The sequence below is a fragment of the Gavia stellata genome, chromosome 1, assembly GCF_030936135.1.
Source record: "Gavia stellata isolate bGavSte3 chromosome 1, bGavSte3.hap2, whole genome shotgun sequence".
In the NCBI taxonomy this organism is placed as follows: domain Eukaryota; kingdom Metazoa; phylum Chordata; class Aves; order Gaviiformes; family Gaviidae; genus Gavia; species Gavia stellata.
In genome coordinates, this window is record NC_082594.1 from 106,888,317 (window position 1) to 106,901,006 (window position 12,690).

The window sequence follows — 12,690 nt, forward strand, 5'->3', positions numbered from 1 at the left end:
AGAGCAATATGATCAAATCAGGATTTGGAAACAGCTGGTACAAAGGTCCCTGGATCTGTGCCACACACAGTTTGAGGGATTAAGTTCAGAAATAGATTTAGGTTTTTTCCCCACACCAAACACCTCACCAGGCATGTGGCTTGCAACTGCCTGAAAGACCAGTCATCATCTCAGACCCTTATGTTTTCTCACAGGCTTGAGAACATTTGATGTGCGCTGAAGGAGCCTCTGGTTTAACTTGCTCCAGGAGGAATCCAATTCGCACGCACCAAAATTACTACAATGTGAAACTTGTGAAATGTGAACAATTTGAAAATTACTACAAGGTGCATTAAGTGAAAATAACCAAAAATAACCAAGGACTTTGCTTCAAAATTTAAGTATTGCTGTTAAAAATTAAAAAAAAAAAAAAAAGAGTAATATAGTGAGTACCTCCTCATAAAGAATATAACAAAAGAGTAGTGGAAAGGACTGTTGATTTTGTATTTTCTTCCATGCACAGAATTTGTCTTTATTAAAAAGGATCTTGGAAACCAAAAATAAATGAATGAAGAATTTCTCATCGAATCAGTTATTCTTCATCCCTGCACACTCTTGCTCCACAATAAGAACAAAATCAAAACAAAACAACTTTTTTGTGTCTTATGCTTCTTTACAAAATTCAGCTCACTTTTTTTTTTTTCTTGTTAAATAAGTTGCTGCGGTGGAAAGAGCAGAACTTCCTAGTATTGATACAGTTATAATGCTAATTTTTTATGTTATGTTGTAGCTCCTGTATTGGAAAAAAAAAATATACTGGGGTGAGTTGTATTAAAACAGATTTCATTATTTTTTTTTAACCTAAGTCTGTTACTAGTATAAAGATTTTTTTCTTTTTATGAAAGATTAAATCACACTTCTATCACACAGGTCTACAAACTCTGCTTCATAATGTAGATGAAATGTAAGTTTACCAAAGGGATTTTAGTGGCGAAACACCATATTTGCAAACCTTGTGTCTCCAGTCACAAAATGCAATAGAGGGGGATGCATTAGAGGGATGTGTGATCCTACACACTTACACATTGCATCTGGATTTGGCCTTAACGTAGACAGGACCTCAGTCTATTTTTCAGTGTCTCTGCTAAAGGCGCTGCTGGAGAACTAGAAAGTGGCTCTGAAACTAATTTTGTGTTTAAAGTTTGTTTTATCTTTCTGTGCTTTTTGAACTATTTTACTGAGTTCCACAGTATTTATTTGTTTGTAGTCTCACTGAAGTTAGTCGAATTATTAGTTCCAACTCTACACTATGTGTTTAAAGAAAAAAGAAATTTCAAAGTATTTGATTATGCTGCAAAGGCTTAGAACTATGAGGAAAGTGAAAAGAACTAATAATTAATTTTAAAAAGGTTTCAGAATGTCTTTTTTTTTCTTGCTAGCACATATTGGAATGTGTTTCTACTATTTCAAGGGCACCAGGGGAGTATGGACAACTGATTAAAAAAAGCCCTCTTCCATCAAGAAAAAAAATATTGTCATGAGAAGTTATAAATCGGATTATTTATTAGTGAAATTAGTTCTGTTTTTTAAGGTAACAAAGATTCCTTCTAAGGAGCTGAGCATAACATAATTGTATCAGTGCATGCTCTTTGTCTAATGGAGTTCCTATTCCACCACCACGAAGGAATTATTCTTTTAAGAGATTCAAAGTCACAGCTTTTCCCACTTCTCTCTCAGAAGCATTTTTTTTCATACTTGCCAGAGGAATAGCTGCCTCTCGCATCTCACATTGGACTAGCCAAAAGAACACAGCCACAGTCTGAAGCCTGACATGAAAGTCAGTGAAAGTGATTTCTTGATTTCTAATTAAACTGGGCAGATCTCTGAATACTCCAAGATTCCAAATAATAGGTCAGAACACACTGTCTTGAACAGCCAGCATGTCCACAACTGAAAGGACCGAAACCCAAGAAGTCTTTCAGGAAATATAGTTGAAGTTTGATGTTTGAAATAAATCCTTATAAGCAGTGAAGTTTATTGATTTCGTGTTTTGCCACATACTCTGCAACAGTTCTGTTTTGCCTTTGATACCCAAAAAATTCTGTTGCCATATGCATGATTGCATAAAGCATGTTGGTATGCTGATGACATTTATCAACAGCTCAGCTATTATCTATATTTGAATGGAACTGAATTTTATTGACTTGCAAACGAGCAGCCTAGGAACATCCATTCTTCAGATCAAACACTGTGCAAGAATTATATCTTACTGTAAAATATGCCAGTGAAAACATAATACAAAATTACAGTACATAAAATTTTAACTGCAGTATTTCGTTAGACAATATTTGCAAAATAGTTTGAATTATTTGGCTGATTTTTTAATTACTAACCTCAAATCTTTAGCATTAATTAGACAAACTGGGACAACAATTGAAGTGATGAAACAGAAAGATCCAGATTTAGAATACGAACGTTACAGTTTTCACATGAATTCTGATAAAAGAATACTTGAGTACCACAAGTAAAACATTCTGATATTTGAGTTACATGTGGAAAATATCAAATCCACCTTTCTTTGCTTTTCAGCAAGCTGCTCTTAGGTATAGCATTAATGAAGATGCCTTATTATATTGACAGATAACAAAAAGCATGACATTTTCTCAGAGCTTAATAATATATGTGTTTTTAAAAAAAGCAGTGGTATAGGAAAACCCTATGATGATGACAGTCCATCATTATTTAGTTCAGAGTTCCTCACTTTTTTCATAACTGACATTATGTTTAACACATCAGCCTTTTAACAGGGTTTCTTCCCAAGGTGAAAATGGTATTTAAATAATACTTCTGTATGATTTTTACCTCAAAAGGGATCTTTGAGACTATATGCATATTTAAGACAGTTATTTTTTGAGTGACTTTTTCAGAACACTTAAATAAATGTGAGTGCCACAAGTTTGCTATTTCTGTAAATATTCCACCAAAACACACACAAATTTTATTTATATCCTGCCCACACAGCAAGCACTTTATGCTTCTGTTTTCATATTTTTATTATTATTATTATTACTACTATTACTATTACTATTACTATTACTATTATTATTATTATTATTATTATTATTATTTACTAAAACAGCTTCTGAGGACTGAGGCCAACAAGACCTGAATTCTGATGTAACTCTGTGGTTGTTTACTCTGTGCATTAGGCAAATGAAGCTGTCTGGATGCTGCTGTGTACAGTTTTATTTAATTTAAATTAAAGGAAGAGATTAGAGCTTGTTTCCACAATCAGACTGATTTGTAATTAAGTATAAAACTGTTATATATACAGTATTTATGATAGTCTATAGGAAAAAAAATAGAAAAGATTCCCTATAACAAGAAAGCATCTAAAGGATCTGCCTTGTGTAGGTCTGATAGGAGAGGATAAGGATACATTGGAAATATTCAGTAATTTATATTGTCTGCCACTGAAACAGAAATAAATCAGTAGCATATTTAAAAAAATATGTATAATAAGATACAAAAAATAAATCAATTCTCTTTTACCTTATCCCACTGAAGTGTCTTGCAAGTGATATTTTAATAGGTTCTATTCACGTAGTACTTGTTTTCTTCTGTAGCTATAGTGCAGCATCAGCTTCAAATACACATTTCTTATTAAGACCATGCTGCAATCCAGAAATGTGTGATACCTACTTTAAGACTGTAACCACTACTGAACTTCCTTCATTCTAAATATATAACCAAGACATCACTTACAATATGATTCAAAATATAAGACAATATTCTAATTAAGTAAAAAACATTTTTGCCATGAACCAACACTGTGTTATAATATTTCCAAACAAGAATGCATTAATTACTGTAGTCACAAGCCTGTAGTAATATGAATTCTAACCATCAAGAAAAATCATAGCTCTATATCAGCCTAAGTTAAATAAAAACCCAGTTCATTACTATAGCAACCTCTGAAATATATGAAATGCAAACCTATAGGAAAACTGTTACAGTTTCACTGATGGGAACACAAGTTTCTGAAGTTTTCTGAAGATGTTTCTCCACATAATTTTCCTTTTCACCAGTCTTCATCAAGTTCTGTGACAGAAAAAATCCTGAAATATTAATGAAACAATCTTCTACTTTTTGGGTTTGTTTTGGTTTGGTTTGGTTTGGTTGTTGTTTTTTTAATATATTATTTTTTAACATTTTTCTTTTCTTTTCTCTTTTAAAGATGGCTGTTTGCAGGTTGTATGCGTTCAAAACTGGGAAGATTACAACTGTCAATTGTTTCCCTGATCCAAAATAATACAGAATAGGACGTAAGTTCAGAAAAAGATATGAAATCCAGAGAACAAGTAAAAAGTAAATCAGTGCAGGATGAAGAGCAGGTATGAACTGCCATCATCAAAAGTCAACACACCACAAGGATTCTTGTCAATCAAGGATCTGCTTCCAAACAATACTCATCAGTTTCCTTATTAGTTTCTTAGAGACGAGTGTAAAAATAATGTCTGCTTCAGAAATGTATGGATAAATCTAAGTATTCTTATGCTTTCTCTAAAGAGATTGTTATAAACCCAGCATAAGCAATTTCTGTGCCTGTGTACAGGACACAAATGTTACCTATACTAGCAACAATAATTCATTAGCCCTCTTCTACAGGAAGCAAGATGTGTGCTATACATTTAACTGTGTTCTGCGTCTGGAGCCCAGGCAACAGAAATATGCAATTCCTACAGGCAATAAATTTGACTCGAAGTCACATCCTACTTGGTAGTACTGCAGGCAATGAGCATGGGGAGCTACAGGAACAGGATTGCTATTCTTAAGTCAAAAGTGCATGAAATGCCACAAAGACTTCTCTCCACCTTTAACTTTTAATGTACTGGGGAGAGAAAAGCAAGAGCAAGAGATATTGTTTGAATTGCAGACACTTCCGTAATTCCAAACTTGCCACTCTATAATCTGGACAAGGCTTAACATCTCAGCACTTCTTTTGTAATAGCCTTTGCACGTATCTTCTCTTAGAGAATGATACAATAAACAACATCCATTGCAAAGGCAGAGAGCCACTTATGTTAAGAGAGTAGTTCAAATATGCCTTCTACAGAAAGATATTTCTATCAATAACAGCTATAAACTATATGGGGGGTGGTGGTGTTTGTTTTTTTCCTCCTTTTTCTCTACTTTTTTTTCTTTTCCAGTGCTACAATGTATAAAAGCAAACAAAGCAAAGGTAGTGAGAATATAATTAAAGGGTTTTTCCCCCATGTTTGCCTCTTCATTAGCCTGGGAACATGCCACTCAGCATTCAAACATCCAAAAACTTGTGATAGGGTCCTCTACTTTGTGTTTAGTAACCTAATTTAGCTACGTATAGGCATATGTTTTGTAGCTTTCTGCCCCTTTGTTATTCAATGAGATACAAGAAGAAAGAACATTTTTCATTATCTCATTACTACACTACGCACCACTTATATCTAATATATCTAGCATATACAGGGTATAACCCCAAAACAAAGCTCTAAAATCATGAAATATAAATGTCAGCTAAAAGCTGGTTGAATTATAGTTTACCTATTCATTTTTGTAATTATAATATCCATCATGTAACAATAGTTACATAGTTTGTTACTCTCCTGTACAAAAATATAACTTCTGATGAATGCTTTACAAAGGAAAGCAACTAAGCAGAAGATCAAAAACATCATTAAAGCCTCAGGCATATGACAATCCAAACAAAACCATATTGGTTGCAGCCTTGTATAGTTTGCCTTTCAAAGCAACGGAGTTTGTCCGTTCTGCTTTTGAATATGCAAAATAAACTTCCTGAGTCTTTGATCTAGAGAAGACAAGTTATATTTAGAAACAGGGGAAAGAAGTGCCTTCATGGTCATCTGGTCAGGGAGCATGGCAGGATGGGGCTGAGACCAGCAGGGGAGTTGGGGTGACCCAGGCACAGGCAGGGCCTTCATCTCACCCTCCTGCCTGAGCATGGTGGGCAGAGCCAGGAGCGGCAGCAGGGCCTGTGGCAGCCCTAGGTGCCCCGAGGAGATGGGCTGGGGCCAGGGGTCCCGCCAGGAGACGGCGCTGGGACTGGAGACAAAACACTGGTGTGGGTCCGCACCCCACTGGGACCAAGTCTAGGTGCGGGTTGCTGATGAGGCTGAAGTTGACATGGGGCTCCTGGGCCCTGGAGCAGTGAGGGAAGGGCATGGCTGCCTGTGCCCCCCGGGTCCTGCCATATGTACTGCTATTACTCAGAGAAATTAATCTCCAACAAGTAAAAGAAGAACCTGGGTGGCAGGTCCAGAGCAAGGACTGTTTGGGGAGGGAGGCTGGACAGCAGCACGCAGGCTGTGAATACACTCATTGTTTTTGCCATAATAAAAGTCAGAAGAAAGATGGAACGTGTAAAGATTCACACCAAAACAAGTTACTGTTTCTGAGAACACAACAATTTCAGAAAATCCTTTAGGTAGCAAATTAGACAAAGCAGAGTCTTTGACTTAGTTAACCATTTGTAGTATACAGAAAGGAAATTGACCTGCATAATCATGATAAATCTTGCAAACTGAGGCAGTTAATCAAACAGGTTTTTTCATGTAAACAGTAGATGTCCCACAAATCAATGATGTGAAAGGGCAAAATGCTGCACAGGCAGTGAGGAGTGAGAAAAAAAGTGTGAGAAACAGCCCTGTGAGCACCAAGGTGAGAGAAGGCACCCCAGCAGAGATTTCCCTGCCCTTGGAGAGACCATGCTGGAGCAGGTATCCACACTGCAACCCATGGAGGACCCCACACCAGAGCAGTTGGATGAGCTCTGAAGGAAGCTGCAGCCCCTGGAGAGCTCACGCTGGAGAGGGTTTAACCTGAAGGACTGCAGCCCATGGGAAGGACCCATGCTGAAACACTGGAAAAGTGTAAGGAGGAAGGAGCGGCAGAGGAGCTGCCATGGGCTGCTCACCAAAGCCACTGTATCACTCCCCTCCCTCAGGTGGACAGGGAAGAGAAAAAGAAATAATGAAAAGCTCATGGGTTGAGATAAGGACAGGGAGATCACTCAGCAATTACCGTCATGAGCAAAACAGACTGGACTTGAGGAAACTAGTTGAATTTATTAAATCAGAGTAGGATAATGAGAAATAAAACCAGATCTTAAAAACACCTTCCCCTCACCCCTCCCTTCTTCCCGGGCCCAACTTCACTCCCGATTTTCTCTGTGTCCTCCGCCCAAGTGGCACAGGGGGATGGGGAATGGGGGCTGCGGTCAGTTCATCACACATTGTTTCTGCCTCTCCTTCCTCCTCACACTCTTCCCCTGCTCCAGCGTGTGGTCCCTCCCATGGGAGACTGTTCTCCACAAACTTCTCCAATGTGGATCCTTACCACAGGCTGCACCTCCAGTGTGGGTCCCCCGCAGGGTCACAAGTCCTGCCAGCAAACCTGCTCCAGCATGGGCTCCTCTCTCCACAGGTCCACAGGTCCTGCCAAAAGCTTGCTGCAGTGTGGTCTTCCCACGGGGTCACAGCCTCCTTCAGGCATCCACCTGCTCTAGTGTGGGGTCCTCCACAGGCTGCAGGTGTATATCTGCTCCACCATGGACGTCCATGAGCTACAGGAGACAACCTGCCTCACCATGGTCTTTGCTGCTGGAGCACCTCCTCCTGCTCCTTCTTCACTGACCTTGGTGTCTGCATAGTTGTTTCTCTCACATATTCTCACTCCTCTCTTCCCCGGCAGCTATCACACAGTTGTTTTTTTCCCCTTCTTAAATATGTTATCACAGAGGCAGTACCACCGTTGTTGATTGGCTCAGCCTTGGCCAGCGGTGGGTCCATCTTGGAGCCAACTGGCATTGACTCTGTTGGACGTAGGGAAAGCTTCTAGCAGCTTCTCACAGAAGCCACACCTGTAGCCCCCCCCACTCCCAAAGCCTTGCCATGCAAACCCAATACACTGTTTTTGTCTCAATCCATGAGCTTTTCCATCTTATTTCCTCCCCCATCATTCCTGTTGAGGAGGGGGAGTGAGAGAGCAGTTGGGTGGGCGTCTGGGAGCTGGCCAACGTCAACCCACCACAATGTTATATGTGAATCTGGAGGAACCAATCAGGACCTGTAAAAATATCCTAATCCCATTTTAGGTATAATTCAGACACAAGACACTTTTACCAATTATTTCTGTTTTCCCACCAAACGGACAGCCCACTTGATCCTTCATGTATTCCCTCTGCTGCTCTCTGTATCAACATTAGCATTCACAGAGCTCTCTGAAGACATAAAACATGGGATTGATCAGCCTGAAAACTAATCCCATGGAACAAGAGCAGGTTTCAGCCACTGCAACTTATCGATGCCTCTTCAGTATGTAAATGCATGAGTATTTCTGTGTGAATCAGCTCTTCTAGAGTAAAAGCCATAAAATATCCAAAGCACAATTCAATTCACAACATTGTCCACTGATAGACCTTACAGACTGTTATGGAGATGAGAGAACTTACTTTCTTTTTAAAAGCTGTTTGATATATAGGATTGGGATACACATCACATCTTTCAATAACTTTCTACAGACATACATAAAGTGTTAATTACTGTAATAAGCAGTAGACAGAGGTGATATGCAGCACACAAAAAATAATTTAACAGGAAAAATAGTCACTTCTGCTAAATGCAATAGCATATATCCTAACATGTACAGCTGTTTTCTAAGGCAATTCCACTGCCATTAACTGTGGAATTTACTGTTTTTCGAAAGGCAGGCAGAGCAAAAGCAATCATCAGCAAGGTTAATATGTTTTGTTTTGTATAAAAATCTGTTTGAATTCCACATGCAGATCTTCTCTGTGTCCATTTCTTTATCCAAACCTGAACACTAACATGCATTTCAGAGGAGACAGGATGAAGACTGGGATAAATGAAATGCTGCAGTATGCAGCATTTAGGAAATTGTAGGAGTTCCATAATGCTAGAGGAGAGAATCAGATCCATATGTAGGAGACATTGCTTATGATTCGGAAGCCTTAAAATGCTTGAGAGTTATTGTAGCTAAAATAGGGAAGGGTGAAAACACCATCTTTCATAATGAATAGTCCAATTGTGTTTCTCTCCATTATATCTTGACATAAACAGTGTGTTTTATTAATTTTGTTAGTAATACAGCATCAAGCCTGGACCTGCATTGTACAACTATATTTAAATAATTATCTTTAGATGCAAATCCTTATTCTTGATATCATTGCTGTAATGCCACCCATTTCAAGGACAGGACACTTTTACAGAGAAATCTGCATCTTGCTGTGAACTGGTTTCATTTGAATACAGCATAAAATTAAGCATCTAGAAACAAGGGGTACATACCATTCTTTGAGATGGGTAAGCGTCCTCCAAACATGCTTACTCTAAAAACAACCTAAGGATCCTGGTCCGTAAGCATTTCATCATGAACTTATACAATGTGCTTTAGCAAGACAGTTAGCACAATTCTTCAGTATGTGGATGAAAGAGGTAGGAAGTCTTGTCCAGGTAGATATGAATATGGTTGATAAAATACTACATCTATTTCAGAAGTTTTCTAGAGGGTGTTGGAAAGAGACATACACTTTTTTACAAGGCTGTAGATAATGCTTTACAGTAAGGACCTTAAAAACCCCAAACTATTTAGACTATCAAAAAGAAAACTGATAGGTGATTAAAGCCAGTGCAAGTATATAGTAATATATAATACAATATAGTACAAATCAAGACGGAAAAAAAAGGCCAACATGTAACTCCATTGAAGCGATCCGGGTTTCTGTAAACACAGCATGAGCAAAGAAAGTCTCTTGAAAATATATTTTAAAATGTCTAAAAACAAAAGTTCAAAATTCTGTAAACTTTTTAATATCTAAAAATACAGCATATACATAATGGATGACAGAATGGTACAAAAGTTTTTACCTGCACCCGGTAGGCATGACCTCCACAGTTTACTTCTGTATGAATAAATAATGAAATCTTCCTAAATTCAGAATAATAAAGCCTTTCCACTTGGCCAGCTAACTAAGCCCATGGGCAAGAGCTCCCATTTTTTTCTTCCCATTGGTAATTAAATATTTTATGTGTAAAGCAACAGATTATAAGAAAATACCTTCTTATCTTTCTCTTCTCTCTTTCCCTTTTAACTGCAGATAGAAACAGAGGAACAGTCTCTTTACTGCTTTCCCTCTCAGGTTTTTCACTTAATACAAATTGTCCAAGAATGTTATCAGCTAATAAACTGCCCCAATGAAAGCTCAAATTTATGCCAAAGCATAGACCTTTTCCTCTCACTACAAGAAGAACCTCTATTATGAATCTGCTTCTTGTTTGTCTTCACATGTATCCTGTATTAAAAATCTAAAGACATCTTTAAAGAAAAAAGTAGGAAGCATTGCAGAGCACATCATCATCAAAATTTACATCTTAAGCAAGACATGACAGAAGTAGTCGTTGTCCCATCTCCAAATTCTGTCAGGGCTTCCTCAGAGTTTCCTGAGGCCATAAAAAAGCTCTGGCTCCGTATCTAATGCTTTCTGTACTGATCCGATTCCTGATTTTTGGACGGCTAATGCTGTTAAAGATCACAGGCATGTGCTATTACTGGTAACAAGAAACTATTAAATGAAATGTGCATAAATACTAATAGAGGTTATTTGCCTGCAGGACAGCTAGTTGCTACCAGGCTCGATTTCTGTTAGCTCAATGGTTTTAGGAGTTGTAGTAGACTCTAAACAGTCCCTCTGATCCCTAGATTGTTGTCATGGTTGTCTGTGTGTTGTGCCTCTCAGAAATCTCACAGTATCACAGAATCATTAAGGTTGGAAAAGACCTGTAAGATCATCAAATCCAACCATCAACCCAACACCACCATGCCCACTAAACCACGTCCCGCAGTGCCATTTCTACATGTTCCTTGAACACCTCCAGTGATGGTGACTCCACCACGCCCCTGGGCAGCCTGTTTCAATGCTTCACCACTCTCTCCGTAAAGAAATTTTTCCTAATATCCAGCCTGAACCTCCCCTGGCACAACTTGAGGCCGTTTCCTCTTGTCCTGTCGCTAGTCACTTGGGAGAAGAGACCAACACCCACCTCTCTGCAACCCCCTTTCAGGTAATTGCAGAGAGTGATAAGGTCTCCCCTCAGCCTCCTCTTCTCCAGACTGAACAACCCCAGCTCCTTCAGCTGCTCCTCATAAGACTTGTGCTCCAGACCCCTCACCAGCTTCGTTGCCCTTCTCCTCCTGTACTATCCCACCCTCTCTGCCTGTCATCTGCCTTCCTTCCCCCTATGCAATCCAGAAGTTATTTTTCAGCTGATGAGTTCAGTTCCACCCAGGTGAGAACAACTTCTCTTCCATTCATAGGATTCTCCATGATCAAATCAGCATTATTTTTTAAAGGGAACATAATAAACAAATAAAATCCATACTGTATGACATAATGTGTCAACTGATGCTGCTTTTACAACAGACAAATAGTTAGAAAAAGGTAGTCTCATTAGTACCATCCTGTTCCTGGGGAGTTGCAGACAAAATGCTCATTTCAGTGCAGCTGGTAGTTTCAATTGCAATGAGTGACAGAAAATTCCAACTAAAATTTCCTTAGAACAATTATTCCTAAAGAGAAAGCTGTTCTAAGAAAAATATTTGTATTTACCCTTTATATTCTATACTCTGTGTTTCCTCCCTTTACCTCTCCCTATCTATTAAATCCACTTTTTACTGAAATATTACATTTACTAGTGGTACTTACATTCATCACAGAAGAAAGTATTTGTCAGGATAAAAAGGCAGAGGTGGGTGTATAATGAAACCTGTAAAGATTAACATAGATGTAGCCAGCCTGTAAATAAAGTAAAATTTGGAAATTTCCCACTTGTTTTTCTACTGAAATGCTTCAAAGTAATCACTAGCAACACCTGAAATAATATGTTTTAACAACAACAACGACAACATAAAGGAAATTACTCCAATTCTGTTTGGAAACTTTACAGCTACATAGCAACTGGGAACATTTTAAGAACATTTTGAAGAAAGGATTAAAGTACACTTAGTTTCTTTCAACTCAATAAAACTTTTTCCAAAACCTCACATATTATGTTTAATAAAGTGTACAGCTTTACTGACTGAAACAATGTGCTTTGTTAATAAATAAATAAATAAATAAATAAATAAATAAATAAATAAAAATGAAAACAAGTACCACATACTACACAAGTCACTTTCTATGGTTCACAAACAGTACAGTTTGTAAGCAGATTACTGCTCGTGTATTCAGGCCATTTCCAACTTACGAAATACAAAGTCTTATGACAATAGAAACAGGTCGTAATAATACAGATCACAATTATAAATGGTAAATTCAACTCATTAGCAAAGGTCCTTAATATTTGCTTAGATATTTGCTTAGTTTTTGTTTTGCTTAATATTTGCTTTGATGCAATATCAATGTTCATTATCCTGGTGAGAAGAGAAACCATATTTCCCTAAAACCAAGTATGGAATTTTCCAAGGATCCTAGTCTAACATTAAAAGTACTTGCAATATGTTTATATAAAAAATCATGATCTATAAAGAAGTGAGGAAGGTCAGATTTTACTGTTAACTATTTGGTAGATATGTTAGAAATTGGCCAACAAAGAGTGAGTAACAGGTAACATAATTGTGTTTTTTCATGTCTCCTCT